We start from the raw sequence: 24644 nt of genomic DNA, 5'->3' as shown, positions 1-24644 counted from the left end.
ATTTCTGCACAGCTTTGTTCTGGGGTCCACTTTTTGCCTTTCCCCGATTTAGATCATCATCATTAATTTTAAGTAATTTATGTCCAAGGTATTCATATTAACTGACTTCTCTATGAGTTCAGGCAAAATAATGCAAGGGCATAACCGCTCTGTCCCTGCATCTCTGAAATGAGAATAAGAAGGCCTGCGTCATAGAGTAGATGTGAAAAGAATGCAATTAATTTATATGCGATTAATGTAGAAAAACACCTGGCACACAATAACCCCTCCTAAAGCAGGCATTCTTATTATTCAAGGATCTTCTACAACAGCTTACATTGACTTGGTAATATTTGAAAGTTTCTCTTCTAATTGCATTGATTTTAAAATGTTACACACAAACATGCTTTCAAGCTGTCATACCTAATGATGAAAATATTTTGAATCACATAAACACAGGAACCTGCTAAATAATTGCATGCATGCACAATTTTGTCACAGAGTACAATAGCTGCTCTTCAGACACAGTAAGATCATGTATTTAGGGGCGATGTGATCAGTTAACATGGCCCTGCCTTAGACGGTGCATTAGAATTCTCCACTCCAGGCCTGTGGCTGTGATCTCATTTTGGAAGGAGTTCTTTGTTCCAAGATCAATTCCTGATCTTAGTAGAAGGTAGAACCAAATCCTACCCTTTGGGAGGAATGGCTGATGTCAGAGTAGACAAAGATGGATGGACCATGGAGGTACAGCTTCCCCCTCCCTGCCTCATGCCAGTAGGGAATCCAGAGGAGATCAGAAATATCTACCCACATTTACTGGTCACCAACAATTTAACTAATTTATGGTAAAAATGGTTTTAAAAAATCACCAGGTCCTGGAGACTTTGATTTATGTATCGGCACTAAACAAATAATAATTTAATAGTAAATAAAATAATGTATATACTTTACATTTCTAATTTAGTAGACTTCTAACAAAAGTTTACACATATATGTGTATTTTAGATAAGTGTATACATATTTTAAATATTTGACAAGATACTGAAAATACGAAGTATTTTTCCAGTTTGTGTTTTCCAAGTCAGTGTGGGTCATGAAATGATTACAATTTCTGTGAGAATTTTTTTATTTATGAAAGTTCCATAAGGGTTGAAAGTATTGAATTGCATAAATAAATATTTAAAATAGAAAGAATAATGTGTATCTGCTGGTTAATCTAGGGAATCAGAATAAAAATTAATAAACTATAACTAAATGATTTTGATTAAAGACAGATATTTAGGATTATATGAACATATATATTTCATATACCTTGCTCTTTAATTCTTGAAAAATCTATCTTACCTCCTACCTTCTTACAAAGTTTGCCCAAACTTGACTGCACATGAAAAAATGGAGGGAAAAATTTTAATTTTGAAAAAGAATCTCTAAGTCTATACTTGTAGAATTCCATCCTTACAGGAAATGAAGGTTTTAGACATTGATCTGATTTTTTAAATATTGATAACAAAAAAGGAGTTATACATTTTCATATATTCACTTAAAACCACTCTTTTATATTAAATTCTTTCCCATATGTCAAAGGAAGAATTCAGAAAAGCTTGCAGTTATTATCATACCTTAACAAAGTAAACAGTACAAGAAGAAACTTTAAATCGATTACAAAAATTAGGTCTTGGGTGTGTGTTTCCCTAAAATATTGGTTTCGACTTCTAAGCCTTCTTTCTTGTGCCTGTAAGAGTTTGGAAAGAGGTGGTTTCGTTATGCTAATGAAGCCATGCCTCGTTAGTTGTTGTTCTCCACCAATCACTTCTGAGTTTTCAGAAAGAGCTGCTCAGACGTGCTACATACGGAGAAGGCCGATCCTTCGCAATCCCAGGACCGCCCGTGAAAGGGAAGCCCGTTGATTTAAACTGGAAGCCCCCAGAACTGGGAGGAAATGAAGCCTTGTTGCATGAAGGACACCCGTTTGTGCTATTTCTGTTACACGAAGAAGGCTGGTTTCCTGATTCTGATCTCATGCTTCATATTTCCACAAACCACACCCTAGTAAATTAACTTCTATTCAGTCTTAGGTATTTTCATGCTTAAAAATCCCCCAAAATTCCTACTTCATAAAGTTCAAGGTTTTTGGTCTGGCTCTCACTTTTCTTGCATAGCTTCCACTAGCCCAACGGATTGATTTAATTTACATTTTCTAGTTTCGAGGAACCTTGGTGGAAATAGTGGGTTACACGTTGAGCTGCTAGCTAGCCTCAAGGTGCGCAGTTCGAAACCACCAGCCGGTATGAGGGCAAAAAACGACAAGGCTTTCTGCCCCTACCAAAAGTTAGTCTGGGAAACCCACTGGGCAGTCCTACCCCGTGCGGTGTCTAGGGTGACGATAAGTCGGCAGAGACTCGATGGCAGTGAGTTCCTTCCCCCCACCCCCACCCCGAGTTCCGCTTGGTGGCTGCCCTTGCTATTCCTGCTTCCCTCTCCCAGACTCGGCGGAAATCCCAGACTTCCCTGCCACCCTGGCAAACACTTCCCTCTCGGGGTTGTCGGTGCATTTCAATACGTCAGCATCATCTGAGCAGAGCCCAGCATTTCCCACTCGGATCTGCTCTGTTTCCATTTTCCTTCTGAAATGCAAGCTCTGGTGGACCCAGCACTTCAGCTTTGCCATTCCTCGGTGCTTGGCATCAGGCTTGGCACATAGTAAGCTCTCAGACAGACAGTTGATAGATGGATAGATAGATAGATAGATAGATAGATAGATAGATAGATAGATAGATAGATAGATAGATAGACAGACATAGATGATAGATAGGTAGCTGATGGATGCATGGTAGGTGTGTGTGTGTGTGTGTGTGTGTGTGTGTGTGTGTGTGTAGAGAGAGAGAGAGAGAGAGAGGTATTTGCGTTAGAAGATGTGGATCTGGATGCTGACTCTGCTGGTCACTGAGCATATCACTTGACCTCAAAACTCTCAGTTGTCTTATCTGTACATGGGGCGTGGGCGGTGGGGGGGGGCATAGTCCTTCCTCAGGGATGCTGTGAATATAAGACAATACACCGGAAACAATTGTCCCTTTCTAAAATGTGTGACAGAATATTTTAAGGATATTTTGATATCACTCTACAGTTTTTAGGATATTTTGTTATCACTCTACAGTGCTTTACTGCATACTATACAGCCCTTGACATGCCTTAGGTAGTCGGCTGGGTGCGCTCAGTGAGTGAGGATGGAGAACATGCCACATCCATTAACACTGTCATGCTGTAAACTTCATAAACCCCGGTGGTTGAGTAGTTGCTCTCTCTCCCTGCCCCTTCTTCTTCTCTAGACAGTAAGCAGACTGACAGTGACTTGGTAATCTATTCATGGAACACTGAGTTGTCCAAAACTTCTGTGGTTCCGAATAAGGCAGTCTGATCTCAGAGCCTAGCAAGGTGCCACTCCGCAGCCGCTGTCTTTATCTGCCCCCCACCCTCAGAGGGGATTCAGTGTCAGTTCAAATACTGACCTTTCTGAGAAGAACTGTTCTACAATTGCATTTCAAGGCCTGTGCGTTATCGGAGGCTGGATTCTGCCTTTTGTCATTCATGATTAACAATCCAATAAATTGCATGTGTCATTTTACTACTCGTGCACATGACTACTTGTCGGAAAATCATTCCAGACAAAATCCTAAGTAATTCAGTGGCTAGCTGGCAGCTGAGGTTTTCTTGTTTTGTTTTGTTTAAATATTACATTTTCTGAGAAATATGGTTAAATCAGCAACTGATAAATTTGAAAATAAGCCCGGATGGGTTTGACAGGCACAATGGGAAGAACTGAGTAATTGCACATCCAACAATTATGTATACTTTCCTTCAAACGACTCATAAAACCAAAACAAGTCACCACTGAGAGCAATTTTTAGATTCACTTATGAGTAAAGTATGCATATTTTCACAGAAGAATATATCAGCAAAAACTTCAAGTATCTTATTAGATCAAGGATAAAAAGTCAGATTCAAAACCAAAGGGAAATTGATTATTAAGCAGACATAGTCGTACTAGTGTTATATTTCTTGACAAGCATAATTATAGATGCTTCATGGGTGCTTACTAAAGCACTGTGATGATACGACCAGGCTGCAGGCACAATAGGAGGAAAACTATCGACCAGGAATGTGAATAGTTGTGTTATATTAAACAGAGTACATTGAAAAGTGGATTCATGCAGCTATAGTTAGGTTAAATTTTAACAACTTATTATATGATCTTCCTTTTGACCCATTTTAAATTCGCTCTACGTTTTCATTATTTTCTGCCATCTTGTCAGTTAAAGATTTTCTTTATTTTGCTAAGGTTGCTGGATATTGGTTTGGGTATGTTTTTCTTTTTATGAAAACCAAAATAGGCAAATCTATAGAGATAGTAACTGAATTAATAGATGCTTAGGGTTTGGGCAATGGAAGTTGGGGAAGGGGGTATATGGGGAGCTAATATTAATGAGTATAGGAAGGAAGAAAATGTGCTAATATTATGTTAATGGATGCTGCATTCTTAAATATGCTTAAATCATTGAATTGAATGATATGTGAATTGTATGTCAGTAAAATTGTTAAACTATAAAAAAAATAAAGAAACAGAAGTGTCAGTCTACTGACCATCTAGCCAGATAAAAGAAGTCTCTATCAGTTAGTGTCTGGGTAGCGTCCCTTTGACCGAAGTTAAAGTCCTCCTTTCACAGTGAGCGTCCTCACCTGCTCACTGAAAGACTGAAGGCTCGAGCCCGTGGTGGTGTGCTTCCCAAGCAGACTTTCAAAGTCCTATGGAACACAGTTCTATTTCAACACGAGCGGAGTGGCCAGGAATCAATTAGACTCAATGGCAACTAGTACTGATGAGGTAGTTAGTTAATTGTGCCAACCTGGCCGATAAACACATATGGGGTTAATTGAAAGGCAGGGAGATTAATGGCTGGGCGAGTCTCACTTTTCTAGTTCTCGGGTCTCTAGCTTTCTGATGGCTGGACCAGGGCTCAGTTGCCTTCGCGAGTTCCATACTTCAGCTGGCAAGGCTCACTTCCTGCGAGACATCCCTGAGAAGAAGCCACATGGGCCTACCCCGATACAGTCCTGGGTGCTGGAGCAGCCGTGTGGAGACCCCTGCCAGAGCTGAGATGGTTACATGCTCACTGATTTGGCGTTCCTCCTGCAGTTAGCATCATTGCGTGTGTTTTGTGAGATGGAGGAAGACTTGTGGATTGGTGTCAACATATGGGTTAATGTTGGACTTGTGGGTTTGGGCAGCACTGGGTCGTGCACTTACCCTTTATATGAAACTCTCTCTTATACATGAGTTTCTGTGGATTGGTTTCTCTAAAGTACCCAGACTGACACAGCTGATAAGGATTCCAAATGCAACAAAGAACTAAAATTCTAGTATTGAAATATAGACATTAAGCTAGTTGTTTAATATGAATCCTAGCAATAATGTTGTAAATTAATGTCTTATTTTCATTTTAAAGCTAAGGATGCAGAGGCTTTTCACAGTTAAATAATCTGACTTGGTGCCTAGGTTAGTAAGAGGATCTGTCCAATATTGAAACGTTTATCTGAAACTGCCACACTATCCATTCTTAGCTAAATGAACACAACAACTCAGACTGAAGTAAATACAAAATGGGTTGTACTAGGGGAGTTATCCCAAATTGGAAAAGAAAAATTTTGAAGCCCCCAAATCAAGTCAAAAAGATTGAATGCATCTTCAGAAGAGATCAGGTGAACCTGGCTCTAGCTCTCACCCTAATAACCAAGCATCAGCCTTAGCCTCAAAAAGAAACCTCAACCTCGTCCCCCAGTTCTGGTAACTAAATCCCTGCCCTCTCTCAAGTTCATCTGCCCGACATCCTGATGCTGGCCACTTCCCAGGGCGGCAGGGTTGCCTGGAATATTAGTTCCATATTACGGTCCTTCCAAGTTTTAAAATTTGTTCTTTTCTCCATGACAGTCTGAGGTTTCCAGAAAAATCACGCAGACTGTCCCCATGGACACTCTTTGTGCCGTCAGAGGTGCTGAGTCAAATGTCAAGGTGCGAACCACAAGGTCAGTGGCTCCACTTACCAGCCGCCCTGCATTAGACAAAATGCAGAGGTGCCTCCTTTGAAGATTCCCAGCCTTGGAAACCCCAAGGAGCAGCTTCCCTCCGCCTGCAGCGTAGCGCGGAGTCAGGACCTGAAATTACCCTGGTGGCACAGTGGTTCAGTGCTGAGCTGCTAACTGAAAGAAAGGTGAAGGTTCACTCCTAGTAATCGGTCTGTGAGAGACGGAAGTGGCAGTCAACTTCCATAAAGATTTACGGCCTTGGGAAGCCGACTAGGACAGTTCTACCCTGTCCCCGGGTCGCTAAGAGTCCGAAGCAGCTCGAGGGCAACAGGTTTAAACTTAATCCGAATCACAGCGTATTGTTTGCTATAGTCATGCCGTCCGAGAATCGGTTTGTAGTTGAATGTGAGAAACCAGTGTAAAAGAGGGAAGCCTCCACAAGATGGGCTGACGCAGTGGCTGCAGCCATGGGCTTGAACTTGAGTCCAGTGAGGAGGAAGGTACGGGATTGGGCAATGCTTCGGTCTGTTGTTCATAGGGTTCCTATGCATCCAAAGCCACTCGATGGCACCTAATGACAAGACCCTCAGTCTTATTGATAGGCTTACAAGAAGATAGTTTTCTCATTCCTGTAATATATACTTCAATGGTGCTGACATGCATGGGGAAATAAAAATGCAGTTCCCTTTCCTTTGAGCTTGAGGAGTTATTGATGATTGGAAAGAAGAATCCATATATTTTAACCATATTTAACGTTTTCTATGTAATCTCAAATACTTTTACTAAGGAGCACATCTAACTGCCACGATGGAAATGTACTGATTAATTTGTTTTCTTTATAAATTGAATCTCAAAAAACCTCTGGATGGTTTTGATATGTCCTAACTAAATAATATTAGCTCCATTTACCATTTTTCTTTTTTTATTACTTTGGTTAATGGAAATGAATATTTATCTGGGTTGGCAAAGAACTACTGGGAAAATATTCCAATATGTTTGATAAAATAGCTTATGTTTAATAAGCAATAGAAGTGTCATCGCAGGCATTCTAGGACATGTTTTAGTGACAAAGTGACATCTTGCTATCCAGTTTAATTGTGAGATGAGATATGGAACCTATTCTGATAAAAATAAGGACATTAATATGCTGATTTGGGAGACATTTTTTACAAATCTATTGTCCTAGCTCTGAACTGTATTCAGCTTAGAAAAGAATATAAATGCAGAATGAATCAATCCTCATGGGAAACAATTCTCTCTCTCTCTCTCTCTCTCTCTCTCTTTCTCTCTCTCTCTCGTCAAAATACTGTGGATATTTTAAATCTTAGCATGGTGCTGTAAAAATGGGGAAAGTGAGTGTTAGTGGGAAAGAAATCTCATCTAAAATTAACTTTATGACATATGTGAACTGTCATGGTTCTCAACTGCTTTACACAACCATAGTCTCACATTTTTGCCATCTCTGATGGAAGAAAATTTATAGAGAGACTACAGGCTCCAATTGATTTTTATGGGAGCAGATCCCTGAGTTTATGAAAACAATCACTATTTAGAAGTTAAAATTAATTGGAATGTTGTTAGCTTTCTAAAAGAAGTGAAATCTACATCTAATAAGAAATGATAAACGCAGTGGGAGAATAGTGTGGCACTATCGCACTTCTCTGGTGACTCAAAAATACCAACTATTGATTGTAGGTCCTTCTTTGTTTACTTAATAATTCATACATCCATGAACAATTCTCCCTAAATAAATACATGCAAAGTGGGAGTGGAGGAGGAAAAGGGAGCGAGAACAGAACTACAGTAGGCACTGTTTCCTTCTATAACACTTAAAGTTGGTGCCAACTTGATGGCAACAACAACAGAGCTATAACAACACAACAGGTGAAATAATACATCAAAAATTATAAAGGGTGAATTTTGTTCAGCTTTTGACAAATGTGCAGAAATAAGTCAGTTTCCCTCTAAGGAAAAAAATGTCAAATCCAACACTACAGGATACCATTCTTGTCATTAATAAGGGAAAATCCATATTTAAATTAATGATAATTATTGATTACTCTCACAAATTAATTTCTTCTTTGACATTTTGTGAACTCCTGCACTCTTAATTTATGTACTTTTCTGTTCCATCTATTCAGAAAAACGCTATAATTATCATTTCAAAGCTCTGAAACTTTAAGCAATTACATTTACTGAGCTCCCTCCAGGTTATAAAAACTCTTAGATTACATCATTTATTTGAACCAACTTGAACAGGCTATGGGGTAACCACTGATATCTTGGTTTTGCGGGTATAAAAACAAGGCACAAAAGAATAACTTTTCCAAGCTAATACTTTGGGGATATGAATCCATATAAAAAGCACAAACTGTACCCAACTGAGCATGATGTAAGAACATTGTGGGACTACATTTTAAAGGTAGTTTGCTTTAACCTCTATCCAAATTGTTAAAGACATTGTTCCTGGCAAAAATCAGCTCAGATTGTCCACATGCCTGGTCTAAACTTGATCTGCGAATGTACTGCTGCATGCCACCTCACAGAATGGCTTATCCCCTTCTCTGTATTGTCCCTTTGCTAGCTCGGAAACCTGCAAGGCCATACTAAATGGAGCGCCTATCACCGAGTAGATGCTTGATACCTGTTCAATGAGCGCACAGATGTACGAAGGCTTTGTGGCAACGGCCAGCTAGCTGTATGAAGGGGAGAGGGACAAGGAAGAACACTGTTAACCCAACTCTGTAGGCCAGCCCTCAAAACACACCTGGATGTCCACCGTTTCTCAGAAGCCCTCTGGATTCTTCTGCCCCCACAGTATTGAACACTCCTTGTTTCTCCTTGGACAGCAGGATGTCCAGAACCAGAAAACAGTAGGAGGTCTACCTTCTAGTAATTGAACAGAAGAGAGGGATGCCAGAACGGCCTCAGGTCACCGAAGGGAAGAGCAGCAGTCAGGGATCAGCGGAGAGGGAGAAGAAGGCGGGAAGGGCTAGAGCACCGCGGGGAGCAAGAATGAGAGAGTGGCTGTAGGGGGCAGTCGCCAGGGTCAAAGAGAGCACTGAGGACAAAAAGACAGACAGAAGGAAAGGACAGGGAGTAAGAACCGTGCTTTCCACATTTGCCTCCTGATCCTCAAGACCCAGCCCTGAGTCAGCGCTTGTTAGTCACCCATTAACTGCTTTATTAAATCCCCATTAAGTGAGGGCCTGGTGATGTCTGCATCATCAGGGTCTGTGAAATCGTCAATGCCAGCGTCAGTGGAGGAAACTAGAGGGATGTTACAGAGGACAGATGGTGTGGCCTCTGCCCACTGTGCATCAATAACTGTGCTTGTTTACAAAGAGAGGGAGAGGGAGAGAGAGAGAGAGAGAGAGAGAGAGAGAGAGAGAGAGAGAGAGAGAGAGAGAGAGAGAGAGAGAGAGAGAGAGAGAGAGAGAGGCAGAGATATGCTTCGCTCGGGAATGTAAATCCCTTTTTGGGAAAAGCCACGGACCACTCAGACGTTGATGTGGGCCATAGAGAAGAATTCCCATGCTAAGGGGCCCAGACTTTGCGTCTAGTATGTTTAGGCCCCAAGTGTGTGTTTGTTCTGTTTGTTTGCTTGCTTGCTTTATATTATGACACATATTTAATAAGAATCATGACAACAAAAAGTCTTCTGACAACTGGAGGCTGGAAGTCTGAGCCCATTGGTTCGGCCACCTGCCCCACTCCGAGCGTTAAAGCAAACCAGGAGCCCACTCAACACACAAGTTGGGAGAGTCTGGTTAACTAACACCTGTGATCTGTCAGCCTGTTTGCAGAGTAAAAAGATACACGATGTGTTCCAAATGTTTTAAGAAATGGTTTGCATGCATTTGCTATTGTAGATCACTAAGGAGCCCTAAAATTTAACCAGAGGTGAAAACATTTTTATTTGATACCTGGGATTTTAAAATGTGCAGTGGATTTTCTTTGTATGATGAAAAGCACTTTATCAAAACTATAGCAGCCCATTCAGTGGTCCTTTTAGTCTCATGTTAGCATCCTTTTGTATTTTTAATAGTTTAAATATTTTTCCCTATAGAAACTTTCAAACATGTTCCAGAATAGAGAGGTTAATATAATAAACCTCAATCACCAGCTTCGAAGTTATCAACTCATGGTCAATCTTATTCCATCTAAACCTCATTCCATTTTCACCCCTCCAGGCAACCATTAGACTGTAAACCTTTCGCTGCACATTTCCAAAAGCTGGAGATTCTTTGATAGAAAGCCACAAAAGCCATTATCATGTCCCCAAAGTGTTATTAATAATGATCCCTTATCATCAAAATTAATATTTTTCTCCTATTTCCTAATTTTCTTATCACATTTTAGCTGTTTAAAACAATATCCAAATAGGAAAAACCCATAACCCCCCCAAAAAATCAATGTCATTATGTAGATCCGCCTGCATGTCTCCAAAGTCCTTTTACTCCTTTTGTGTTCGCAGTCATTTGCTAGTGGGACCAGTTCATCCACGTGTCCTCCCATGGACGTGAATTTGCTGAATGTCTTCCTGAAGGGGGGGTGGAGCACCTTCCCCCGTAACTGGGTTTTGCTATGATGTGCATGCTGTAGCTGCCAGTAGTGGTCCCCTCACACTGACCCGGGTGGAGATGATGACCTTGTCAGCTAATCTTACTCTAGAGATTGCCAGTGAATTGTGGAGCTTTACTCTTGTTTGGGGTTTTATGGTAAACTCGTGAAAATTCAAAAATTATCTGCTCTCACTGCCAAGTTTAAAAAGTAGCTCTCAAAATGGTCTTTATGTAAAGAAAGTTTGAATATTATTCTGACTGAGTTTCAGGAAGCTAGCAATAATTCTCCCTCTTAAATTTTCACTAACTTAAATGATATATGAATACCTTCCAAAGAAAGACGAAGAAAAAGAATGACATGCTCAGGAATTATCTGTGTGGCTGAATTATTTTATTATAATGTTATTTATATAACACAAAAAGCAAGGAGAGCTGTCGCAGAACACTAAGGCAACTCTACAACATAAATAGAAACGTGTTGGGATTTGACAGCCTCGGCAATGATTAGCCCCCTCCACCCTTCTCAAGATTGGAATCGATTAAGGAAAGAAACAGAATTAGTTGGCTAGAGATCAACACAGCACCTTCCATACGGATAAGGCTGTTGGAGAACATGTCTTAGTGTCAGGACAGGCAGTCCCTCCCCGAACCTTCCATCTCTCTCTCTCTCTCTCTCTCTCTCAAGCTGACTTGCCAAAAGATCAGTTCTATGGAGCAGTGATCATTTACCCAGGGCCCCTGCCTGGTACTTATCCAAGCCAAACAGTGGAATAGATACACACACCCAAGGCAGAGAGAGAGAAGGAGAGAATCTACAATAATGTATAATCTTTCAACAGACAAATTTAATCCAATCAAGAAATATGGAATAATAGTCATCACTCTCCAACCACATAGTTCATTCCTCACCCACAGATAAGAACGAGGGGTTGATCAAGAGGTCAGGGATTTTATTCTAATGAGTTTTTCTCTAAATGAACATAAAAGTGGAGAAATTCACTCTAACCAGAATGAAATCCAGTTTGCAATTAATTTAATCACATTACTTCAACGTGGTATATAACGTGTTTTTTCTAAGACTAAGTTGATTCCATCCAGTGTACTAGTAGCAATCTGTATAATATATAATATGCATATGATTTAAGTTAGTTATTGGTTTTATTTTATTATTTGCATCACATTTTAACCATTAATTCTCACTAATATTCTTTTATAAAAGCAAACTACTTCTTGACAATCAGTCCAGTATTTTATGTGATAATCAATTTCAATAATATACTCATTTCTTAGATATTGTTTAATAAATGTCTATTACATTACAAAACCAACAAAAATACTATAATTTGTACAAAAATAGAATCGACTCAATCACCCAGTATATTTACCAATACTTAAAGGGATATCAAATAAAAAGAATGTGAACTATAAAATAGTATATTCAATACCTTGGACTATCTCACCTTAACTGCTCTCAAGATGATGCCAATGCATAGCAACCCTAGAAGACAGTGTAAAGCTGCCAGTGTGAGCTTCCAAGACTGTAACTGTAAGTGAGAGAAAGCCCCATCTTTCTCCCCCGGAACTGCGAGCGTTTTCAACCTGCCGACCTGACAGAAGCCCAGTGAGAACCACCTACGCCACTAGGGCTCCTCAGGAACACGTACTGTTTAATCTAACACTGTAACCAGCCAACTCTAATAGAGTCCATGTTCCTCTGTATTCGCCATCCTCATTCTGAGTCCTGGTGATTCAATTAGCCCAAGTTGTTTCCCAATTAAAGGTTTCCATTCATTTTCGTGATGTTAACTAGCCTTCCTTCATTTTCATAGGAATTATACATCCAATGAATATCTTTCATCTATAATTCTGTATTAGCAAATAAAAACTCCCAACACTCTCACTATACTAATAAATAACCCGGGATTTGTGGCCACCAGTTTTATCAACGCTGAACACTGGAGGTCAGCACACAATTATCTGATGTGGGAAAGTTGGGTGCCAAGAGGTTGAAAAACAACAAATAGTAAGATCCAAAAGTTTCCAGAAAAAAGTAAAAATTCACATACTGCCAAAGGCAGACATCTCTGATATGGAGCAAAGGTCCTCTCTTCTCCTATCTCTTAATAATAATCTCAATAATGGGCATTGGGTAAAGGGAGGGAGACTGAACGGTACACAGACAGCTGTTAGGTGTCATGCAATTGGTTCCGACTCAGAGAGTTGGCCCACAGAACAAAACCCGACCGAGTCTTGGGCCAGTCTCAAAATCTTACCGATGTTGGAATCCATTGCTGAAACTACGGTGTTCATCTGTCCCCCTGAAGTTCTTTTAGTGCCGACCTTCTAGAGTAGAAAGTACGATGTCTTTATCCAGGGACATCATGAGAACAGCCCCAAGAATATGAAGCAAAATCTCTAGTTTCTGGCTTCTAAGGAACATTCTGACTATACTTCTTCCAAGATCAATTTGTTCATTTTCTGACAGTCCACGGTATAGTTGATAATCTTTGCCAACACTGTCTATAATTCAAATCCACCAGTTTTTCTCTAGTCTTCATTATTTATTGCTTAGCTTTCACATGCATATGAGACAAGTGAAAATACCATAGACTGAGTCCGGCACACTTTAGGCCTCAAAGTCGCACCTTTGTTCTTTAACAATTTAACATTCTGTATCACTATTTGTCACACACAAAACATCACTTGTGTCCTTGGATGCTACCTCCGTGGCCACTGATTGTGAATCAAAGTAAAATGAAATCCTTGATAATATCTTCCCTATATATTATTATTTTTCTTATTGGTCTAATTGTATAATGGGATATATCCAGTATCCAAAATCTTTAGTAAAGCTACTGAGCCAGGCTCAAAATACCATATAATCCAATATTATTAATGGCTATCATGTGGTTTATCTGAAAGTTGTCTCACTTTTCTGGAAGATGAACTCAATTTTCCTGAGATCACTCTATATATTAAGGAAGTATTTTTACATCATCATGATAGCCAGAACATAAATCATCTGCACAATGCACCAGGCCAGCATTCAAAGTTGAATTACTTCTCTTATCTTTTACCTAATATGTTTGGAAGTTGCTTAGCAAACAGAAGCAAATACCCCATTCTCTGTCAGCAAAAGTACTAACCATTTACCCTACAGTCAAGGTTTCAAATATCAAATCACCTGATCCTAATTATTTCAACTGCTAACCAAGAGGCCTGGTGGTGTAGTGATTATGAGTTGGTTTGCTAAGTCCGAGGTCAGCAGTTTGAAACCACCAGGTGTGCCAGGTGCTCACCAGCAGCAAGACGAGGCACGACAGCCTCCAAAATTGAGAGGGGCAATTCTGCCCTGTTCTCTAGGATAGCCATGAGTCAGAATCAACACAATGGCAGCGTTTGTGTTTGGGTTGTTTATTTTAAACAGGATATACAGATACAGAAGAAGAGGTAGCAATAATAGACACTCTGGCAAGAAGGCCACATAGTTGATGAAACAAGATGAAAGAGAGACAATAAAGTTAAATCTAAATTTTGCTACTTGCATCTTTAAATGTCAAAGACTGGTATACAACAATTAATAAATATTGGTTGTCACATTTTACCTATGATAATAAATATTTCTAGTTAATTAAATCTCAAATTCATTATCAAACTAAATTTCAAAATATTATTTGTAAGGTATTTACTTGGAAACTGCAACCAGATATCCTTGACTACTGCTTTGAACTTGGATACATTTTACATGTTAAACAAGCTTATAAATAATGTAATACAGTGACATTCCGAAAACTATAGTTCAGCTTCATGTGGATCAAATAGCCTTTTGTCAACTGGCCTATGCATTTAAATACCATTTATATTAAGAAGGTAGCAAGGAATTACTACTGATGTATGAATTCTAATGTTCACAGTTGAACAGTATTCATTTCTTAAGGCGTTCAGAAGGACTACCAGTGACTACAACACGTTACTCTGGAACATAAATGAATATTACATCTGAAAACAGAGCCAGACAAAAACAAAACAAAACAAAATATAACCCCTGCAAACTGCAGAATTGATTCTCAGTGGGAATAATTTACTCCAAAAGATATATACTGAAAAGGATATATACTGAATTTATTTGAGAATTTCTATGTCCAGACAAGGAACCAGTATGAAATTTCAAGAGAATCTGTCTAAATGCAAAGGGAAGATCAATCTTAGACCTCTACATCATGTAATCTGTCTGCAAATAGAAAATGTGACAATAGGGATGTCATAAATCAAGAACCTATAAAAGTTGTAAAGGTTGGTTGTTTGTTTGTCTTTACAACACTATCAAACACTGAGTTGAGAAGACACAAGTAGTGACTATGATAATTGATTTCAAATAGTCCTTTAATCTATAAATATCTTGCCAGTGTCTAGTAGAGTGCATAATAGTGCTTTGTCTTTCTTTCTTTCTCTTTAATCATTTCATCGGGGGATCTTACAGCTCTTATCACAATTCATACATACATCTATTTTGTCAGACACATCTGTACATATGTTGTCATCATCTTTTTCAAAACATGTTCTTTCTACTTGAGCCCCTGGCATCAGCTCCTCAGTATTCCCCCACACTCCATCCCCCCACACCCCCTTGATAATTTATCAATTATTCTTTTTTTTCATGTCTTACACCAACTGCTGCCTCATTTTACCTACTTTTCTGCTGTTTGTCCCCCTGGAATAGGGACCCTACATCAATCATTATGATCAGTTTCCCCTTACTACCCTCTACCAACTCTTACCCTGCTAGTATCGCTCCTCCCCTTCTTGGTCCTGAGAGGTTTATCTATCTGGATTCCCTGTGTTGCTAGCTCTTAACTGTACTAGAACACAGGCTCTGGTCCAGCCAGATTTGTAAGATAGAATTGGGGTCATGGTAGTGGGGGTGGGTAGGAATCATTAAAGGACCAGAGGAAGGTTGTCTGTTTTATTGGTGTGATACTGCACCTTGACTGGCTCTTCTCTTCCTTGTGGCCATTCTGACAGGGGGTGTCCAGTTGTCTACTGATGGTCTTTGGGTCTCCACTCTGCAATCACCCTCATTCCCTTCTTTCGTTTTGAGTCTTTGAGGCCTGATACCTGATCCCATGGACACCTCAGGATCACACAGGCTGGTGTGCTTCTTCCATGTGGGCTTTGTTGCTTCTGAGCTAAATGGCCACTTGTTTGTCTTCAAGCCTTTAAGATCCCAGACGCTATATCTTTTGATAGCTGGGCACCATCAGCTTTCTTTGCCACATTTGCTTATGCACCCATTTGTCTTCAGCAATCATGTTGGGAAGGTGAGCATCACAGAGTGCCATGTTAGTAGAACAAATTGTTCTTGCATTGCAGGAGTACTTGAGTAGAGGCCAAATGCCCATCCGCTACCATAATACTTTATAAATAATATATGTGCATATCTCTATTCCTGTCATTGTATGTAAATGTATTTACATATAGACATGCTTGTATGTAGACCCCTATAACTGTCATATGCCTCCCAGTTCTTTCCCCTAGTTCCTTTCACTGTCCTCCCATCCCACTATCATGTTTGACCTTCATTCAGGTTTTGGTAATTCCTCTCAGCCACATTTCCCTTGATTGAGCACCCCAAGCATCTTATGCCCACCTTACCATCAATATTAGATCACTTATTCTTCCCTTGTCCCTGAGTTTGTTGTCACCTGCCTCCTTTTCCCCATCTCTCCCTCTCCTGTGAATAGTACTTTAACTATAAGAATAGTCTACTAAATAAAACAGACAAAAATTACATTCAAGACAGCTGCCCTCCACCTGTGAGTCACAATACCTCTAGGGGTCGAACAACCCTTTCACTGGGGCTGCCTGATTCATAACAGTAGCAAAAGTACAGTGATGATGTAGCAATGAAAATAATGTTACAGTTGGAGGTCACCACACATGAGGAACTGTATGAAAGGGTCGCGGCATTAGGAAGGGTGAAAACCACTGTTCTAGGAGGAGTAATGATAAAGAGAAATAAAATAGATGAAAGTGTTAGCTGTGTTGTATGATGATAAATGTTATAGGGGAAATTGAGAAAAAAAATGAGAAGAGTGAGATGGACAGAAAGGTACAATTGTAATAACTTGGTCAGAAAAATAGAACAGAGGAGGTGATTTTTGAAGAAACCCTACTTGGTGGTGAAAGAAGCAGCAGTGTGGATACTCAGCAATGTGCATGCGCACGCAAACACGCACACGCACACTACAGAACAAAGAGAACAGAAAGGTGAGGTTCTGGAGAAGAAGTATGTCTGGTGTTTTATGCAACAGCAAAAAATATCAGTATATCTGGAGAGCAGCGAGGAATAGGGAAAATAATCAACTGAAGCTAGGCTGATTCGACTTCTACCCGGAGATGGAAAACTCGAGAAGGTTTTAGAACAGAAGGTTAATATCAGCTGACTTGCATTTTAAGTTTCCCGGTAGATGTTATCTCACCAACAGACTGGGTGGGGTGTGCGCAGAAAGAGAGAGAGGGAAGGCGGTTAAGAAGCTATGCTATTTAGGCACAAAGTCACGGTGGCAAGGACCAGTGCACTGAGGACGCCAAAGGCCTTCCACTCCCATAAAGATTTAGTTGCAGTCATTCAGAGACGACCCTAGCCTGCCTTATAGGGTTGTCATGCATCTGAATTGACTGGATGGCAGTGATTTTATTATTTTTTAATTCACTCAACTGGGAGAATTTTGCGTCCAGTTGTGAAGCAGTAACAGATCCCAGATTCAGCTTCCTGCCATATATAAATAGAAGAGTATGTAGGAGTGTAGGGGAGTGGGGTGGGGGGGAAGGAGGAATGCTCTTAAAGATAGAAAATCAGAGAGAACAGGACTGTGGACCAAATGAGAAAGGAAATAAATTAAATTTGACCTGTGCCTACCCTGACCTTCTACCAAGAGCCATGTCCCAGGTCTCAGAGCAGGAAAGGGGCTCCTGGGCAGAGGACAGCATCCCCACTACGTTACGAACATACAGGTCGGATTCCAAGGAGGCTGCAGTAGCTAGAAGCTCCAGGCAGAGTTCTAGAGATGATGGGCTACAAATAGCAAAAACCAGAAAGGATGTGGATGTAAATATCTTTAGATACGTATATATAGGAGAAAACCAGGTAACTGCCCTTTGACTAATCCCTGATGTTTACACAATACTGGGAAACATTTGACTTCTAACCAGTAAGAATGAAGAGTTTTCATGGATCACATAGAGAAGTCAGTAAAATCTCAGAAATTTTGCCCAAGTAGCAGTACAGTCTATCTCCAATGAAGGGACTATTCTACACCAATTCTATTGATATGAACTTAATACTTTAAAAAGTATAAACTTAAAATAATAATTTATGAATGATGAAGGGTTCATGAGGTAGGGGGAGTGGGGAGGGAGGGGGAAATGAGCAGCAGATATTAAGGGCTCAAGTAGAAGGCAAATGTTTCAAGAATGATGATGGCAACAAATGTACATATGTTTTTGACACCATGGATGTATGTATGGATTGTGATAAGACTTGTACAAGTCCCCAATAAAATGATTTTTTAAAATATCAACTTAATCTGCAAGTAAGTTCACCAACAGTGGAAAAAAGAAGAGAATTAAATCTAGACAGTCAACAGAATATTCACAATGCCTTGTACTCAATTTTTAAAAGGTGTTACACATGAAAAATAATTCTGTGTGATTTACATTCAGGAACAGATATCAGTCACTGAAAACCAACCCTGAATGACAAATATGATAGAATAAGCAGACAAGGACATGTAAACAGTAATTATAAGTATCAATGCTTTTAAAATCAAAATCACCAGATATTAACAGCAGATTCAATAACATGAAATGAACAAAAAGGTAAAGCAGAGACATATCACAAAGTATTTAATAAATAAGAATTCATTGTAAAGCCTCTTGAAATACACATCAAAGGGGTTAGTTAGTAACTTAATAATGAATAAAATGAAAACATTTAAAACTGTTCAGCCCAAACAAAAGAAATTAAGCAGAAACGAAGAAAAGAACAGAATAGAGGACAAATCACAAGATGATAGACTCAAATTCAAACATCAAATAATATTAAGTAAAAATCACTTCAACGTTCCAGCTAAAATGCAGAAATTATTAAGATTAATTAAATGAATAAGCCCCATGTGCATGCTATATGCCACAGATATGAGTATACTGATAGATTATATGTAAAATGATGAAAAACGATGCACTAACGAACAGTAATCATGAAAGTACTACTAAGGCAGACAATAGAGCCTCCGGACAATAAATATGATCCGGATAAAAGAGTGTGCCAGATAATAAAGTGTTTGCAGTTCAAAAATATATCGCAGTCCTAAGTCTATATGCACCTAATAAAATAACTTCAAAAAACATGGGGAAAAAAGACAGAACTAAAAAATGGATATATGGATATAAAATTATAATTGGTAAGTTTAATACGCTTCCTTCATTAGTGGCTAGAACAGTAGACAGAAAAGCTGTAAAGATAGGAAACTTGAACAACATTAGCAGCAAATTTGATGTAGTTGGCATTTATAAAACAGTAAAACTCAAAATTTTTTCAAGTATATTCAAAGTAGACCAAGATAAATCATAGTCATGCTCATAAATTAGGTTTTAATTTATTTATGAGGATTGTAGTCATTCAGAGAATTCTATCTGACCACAATAAAATTAAACTAACACTTTTTTTAATTACATGGACATTTCCAAATAGATGTAGATTAAACATCTTACCTCTAAATAACAAACTACCTTTAAATATGGATCAAAGAAGAAATTATAAGAAAACTTAGCAAATGTTTTAGCTGAATAAATAAGTGCATCATATAAAATGTATGATGTACAGCTAGAACACTGTCTAGAAAAATAGATATATATATTCAAGTGTTTATATTTAAAAATAAGATAGTCCAAAATCAATCCTCTATAATTCCAGATTAGGATTATTTTTCTTTTATAAATCATTTTATTGGGGGCTTGTACAACTCATCACAATCCATGCATCCATCCATTGTTTCAAGCACATTTGTATATTTGTTGCCATCATCATCCTCAAAACATTCTTTCTACTTGAGCCCTTGGTATCACCTCCTCATTGTTTCCCTTTCCTCCATGCGCCCCCCTCCTTCACAAACTCTTGATAATTTATAAATTATTATTATTTTGTCATATCTTACACCGCCTGACATCTCCCTTCACCTACTTTTCTGTTATCCATCCCCCAGGGAGGGGGTTATATGTAGATCCTTGTGATAGGTTTAGGATTATTTTTTTAAAGCAAATTAAACTCAAAGTAGACAAAAGGAAGAAAATAATAGAAATAAACGCATTAACTAAGCAGAAAGTAAACAAAACAATAAGAAATGGAATGTAAATAAAAAATGATCTTAATGGATAACGGTTCTTTAATCATTAATTTAACAAAACAACCGTTATAAATAGAAATGCTAAGTATTTCTATATCTGTTCAAAAAATTTGGCTCATTATGAAAAACCTAACAAAAATCCGAGGGCAAGATGGATTCATTAAAGAATTGTGTAAAACATTTAAGTAATTTGCCAATCCTATGTAAACTCTGCAGATATTAGAAAATGAAAGAACACTTCCCAATGTGTCATATGAGGTGAGCATAAGCTGCATGCTTAACCAAAGTAATTACACAATATACACATATAGCGTCCCTCACAACGCTGTACAACAAAACTTAAGGGATTTTCAAGAGAACCTTGCAATATACAAAATATGCATATACTATACACATCATCGTGAAGAAAAATCTCTCCCAGGAACATAAAACTGATTTCACATTTTTTTTAAAAAAGTCAATGTAACTCACCGATTTTGGTGTGACTTTCCATGGAGCTGAGCCCTGATAGTGCACTGGTTTTGCATTAGACTGCTAACTACAAGGTCAGCAGTTCAAGACCACTAATCAACCCAGGAGAGAAAAACTAGGCTTTCTCCTCCTGCAAAGAGTGATATTCTCAGAAACGTATGGGGCACTTCCACTTCGTCCTGTCGGGTGCTCTGTGTCAGAATCACCTCGATGGCAGCGAGTTAGGTTTGGGGTTCCAGTTCATGGCAGCCCCTATTTGCAGGGTAGAGGCTGTAACCTTCAGAAGCATGTCACCTGTCCTGACTTCAAAGTGTCTCCGGATGCATTCGAACTGCCCCCCATTCAGTTAGCAGGTGGGCCCTTTGAAGGGCTTGTAGTTCAGTAGTACACTTACATATTGGCAGCAATAGAAGCAATAGGTTAAACATATGAAATAACATTAAGGGATCTCAGAAATATTTCTTTGACCAGAAAAAGCTGCCACTGAAGAATGTGTACAACATGATTTAATTTATAAGCAATATCGAGAGAGAAGCTGTGTTTTCTAGGGAGAGGGAGCAGATGATGTAGTTGCCTGAAGACAAGAGTCAGGCCGGGGAAATAACTACCTGTTGCAGGCGGGCCTCTTTTGGGGCACTATGTTGATTGTGGGTGAATTTACACAGTTGCATACATGTGTCACCATTCATCGAGCTGTTCCCTTAAAGGGAAAAAGATGGGACTTTCTACACTAGTAAACAGTACAGAAACCCTGTCCGATAGGATCGCGATGAGTCAGCAGCTACTGAATGGCAGTGAGCTTTGTTTTGTTTTGTTCCGTTCTGTTTTGGATGCATTTTATTGTTTAGAAAGGAAAGTTCATAGTTGATTTTAAGATTAGTTAATATTGTTCATTTCTTGTTCATTTAATTTGGGCAACCCCACCTCCCCATTTCCGCCCCACCCCCGAGCAGCGAACGTCTTCTTGTATAGTCAAGAGTGCATTTAGAGACCCTTGGAGCTAAGGACTTAATGAGGAATCATGATATTGTACTAAAGAGTTGCAACCCCTCTAATTTTTTCCTTGATACCAGCTGTTTTTAAGGTCTCTGTGTCATTAGCAATGACAACAGAAAAGAGACAATAATGTGGGTCTGTCGCCCATATACAGGCTCCTGAGGCTGCTAAATTCACAGCACTTTACTGACTCCCCGTGATTCAGAAACAGCCGATTGGCTACAGTCGAACAAGGAAGGATTCAGTGATTTTCACCAAAAAGAGAAATGTGAAAAGAAAAAAATGTTTTTAACAGGAGGCAGCCCACCAACTCATAGTAAGTAAAGTTCTTCAAAGCTATACCCATTCGATCTGCTAAAAATAAGCCCACGATGCATCCCTTATGTTTGAATATTGAAGCTGATTCATCCCAAGTCCTATATTTGTCCAACCATAACTGTGAAGTTGAACCCAGATTGCTCAGATTGCACGTGTGAGCATGGACACACCGTGACTCTCCGTGTCAGATACGGCTGGGAAGCCACACCCTCCTCATGGGGCTGTTGTGCGACTCAAACAAGCCTGCGTGATGATGGTACGAAACGGCAGACCTGTGGGAGAGCTCAGTAATTGGTATGTTATTACCGTTGTTACTGTTCCTCTATTAGCACTCGGTTCTATCATCGCGTCTACAACAATCATTGTAACAGGGGTTATTAAGGCTGCTGCCCAACAATACCAGAAAATGCTAAGATTTTTAACATTCATATGAATTCATGTGTTCAAAACAATCAGTTTTGCCTATTGTTCCTATATTGCTATCGTCGGTGATGAAGCAATACCAGGAGAAAAGTGTTTGCTCCTACAAAGATTGCAATCTGTTCTCTTTAATTCCAAACAGAGACGGCGTCATATGCCTGCAATGAAAGGCATGAGGGCCCTCTTCAACCGCAGAGAAACTGCTCTGACAGCCCCAGATGCGCTGCGGGCCATCTCCAGATTTCACCTCCCACCGCTACTACCTCAGAAAGTCCACAAAATACAGTGCAGACGACAATGTCAACGTTTGTAAAAACCCGTCTTTCTGTTTTGGCCACAACTGTATCCTGAGCATCTTGGACCCGGACAAAAAAACCTGAAAATCATGAGATTCCATGAGATGTAAAGTTTCCTTGTTCATGTTAGTGGTTTTCATGGGAAGTGAGGCTATTTGGGGACAGTTATTTTAAAGGAGGCTGTGAATAGATGTCTATTGGAAGATGTGAGCTCCAGGGATCCTTGCAATCTGTCAGTCCTTGATTGGAGGTCACTAACTGCTACCTACGTTCATCCAGCACTTCACATTTGAGCCTCAATATTAATGGCTCCAAAACAAAGTTATGCCTTTTATCCTGTACTTCCATCTCCATCTAATTTCTGCTGATAACACACTCGATTCAATCTCAAAACCCTTGCAGTATTGTTTTATAAATTCTTTTTCCTAATTTTTCAATGTTATATTGTTTGCTAAGGTCTGTATCTCTAATTCTCTATTAATATCATACCTTTTATTCAATTCACTATCACTTTAATTCTAATCTCTCTTACTTTTCTAGTGGAGTAAAAAGAACCTTTTAAATCAGCTCTTCACTTAAGTGCATTCAATCCATGGTAGAAAAAAATAATTTTTAAAAACAAAATCATTAATGCATGTAATAGTTCCAGAATGCCTCCTAAGTTCATTTTAACTTCTTCAGTCTATCATTCAAGTATCTCCACAAAACGCTCCAACTTTGAACCTTTCTGCACCTTCATTTGTCACCGGTATCCCTGTGGCACAACTGAACCAGACTCTTCCTTTGTTCCCATGCACGTGCTATGACTGAGCACCTCCAGGCTCATTTCAGCCTTTCCATATGAAAAGCCATAAGTATTCATCTGTATTTTTCAACATATAGTAAAATGTTCAGTACTTAATTCTTTCTCTCTTTTGTTTTCAATGCCATTTACTGAAGCTGCCAGCCCCACCAAGCTTTGGGGAGTGAAGGTCCCTCTCTGTGCATTCTCCTTCCCAGAAGTAAGTGAAAGAGACTCACTTCACAGGGATTGGGAAGTCCTGATACTTCGACCCTGCTGCATGCTTTCTCGACTGAAAAAACCTGTGGGTCTACCTAGTGCTGTCATGGAAGGGAAAAGACTGAGGCGGAGCTTTACATGTAACCTTTGAAGTTTGAAGGATTGTGAACATGGGAACTGATGTTCTTTTGCTGGAAGAGATTTCTAAAGATGGAAAATCCAATGAATATCCAGGCCAGCAAGATTTCAGGAGACTATTGTGCTGTGTGCTTTGGAAAATTAGAGATTTGCTTCCCTACTCTCTAGCCACCTCAGCAAGTACTCGAGAGCTTCACCGTGGTTCTCTGGATTCTTGAGATGGGTTTTCATCCAAAGAAATTCAGTGCGTAACTGAAGAATTATTTCACTTCCATGATATACAAAGGACCATGGGGATTAAGGGGTCGAGGGCTAGGATCAACCTTACCACTAACCAAAGAAGACCATGCACAATGCCTGTGTGGAGATTCCACCGTCTCAACAAAGGTCAGCAGGACCTGTCCGTGTCTGGTGGAAGAGAATGGCAACAGGAACACATTCCACCACAACTACCTTGTTCCAAACCAGAAAAGTTTAACCTTGACAAATAAAGCAGAAAATTTAGCTCTGAGTGAGACAGACCATACTTTTCTAAGCAACCCTATAGGACAGAGTAAAACAGTCCCTCAAGTGTTCTTAGACAGTAAATCTTCATGGGTTCAGACAGCCCCATCTTTCTTCCACAAATATGCCGGTGGTTTTGAACTGCCGACCATGAGCTTAGCAACCCAATACTTAACCCGCAGCACCAAATAGGACTCCTGACTACACAATGATTATCCGGAAAACTCCATTAGCTGCTTTGTGGGTGTTAGAGGACAGTTGGAGGACAAATTAGAGAGAACCATGAAATGTCAAGTGTCTTGTGTAATAACATTTTGAAAAATTAGTTTCTAAATGTTACCTTATTGATTAATTTTTTATATGCTACACTAAGGATCATTTGTTAAAGTAAAATAAAATCTAGAGATCATTCAGACCCGAAATTAAACTTAAAGGGAGGCATATAGATTCCCGAGGAGCTAAATAATTG

The sequence above is a fragment of the Tenrec ecaudatus genome, chromosome 1 (genome assembly GCF_050624435.1).
Source record: "Tenrec ecaudatus isolate mTenEca1 chromosome 1, mTenEca1.hap1, whole genome shotgun sequence".
In the NCBI taxonomy this organism is placed as follows: Eukaryota; Metazoa; Chordata; class Mammalia; order Afrosoricida; family Tenrecidae; genus Tenrec; species Tenrec ecaudatus.
This window is presented reverse-complemented; position numbering follows the sequence as displayed.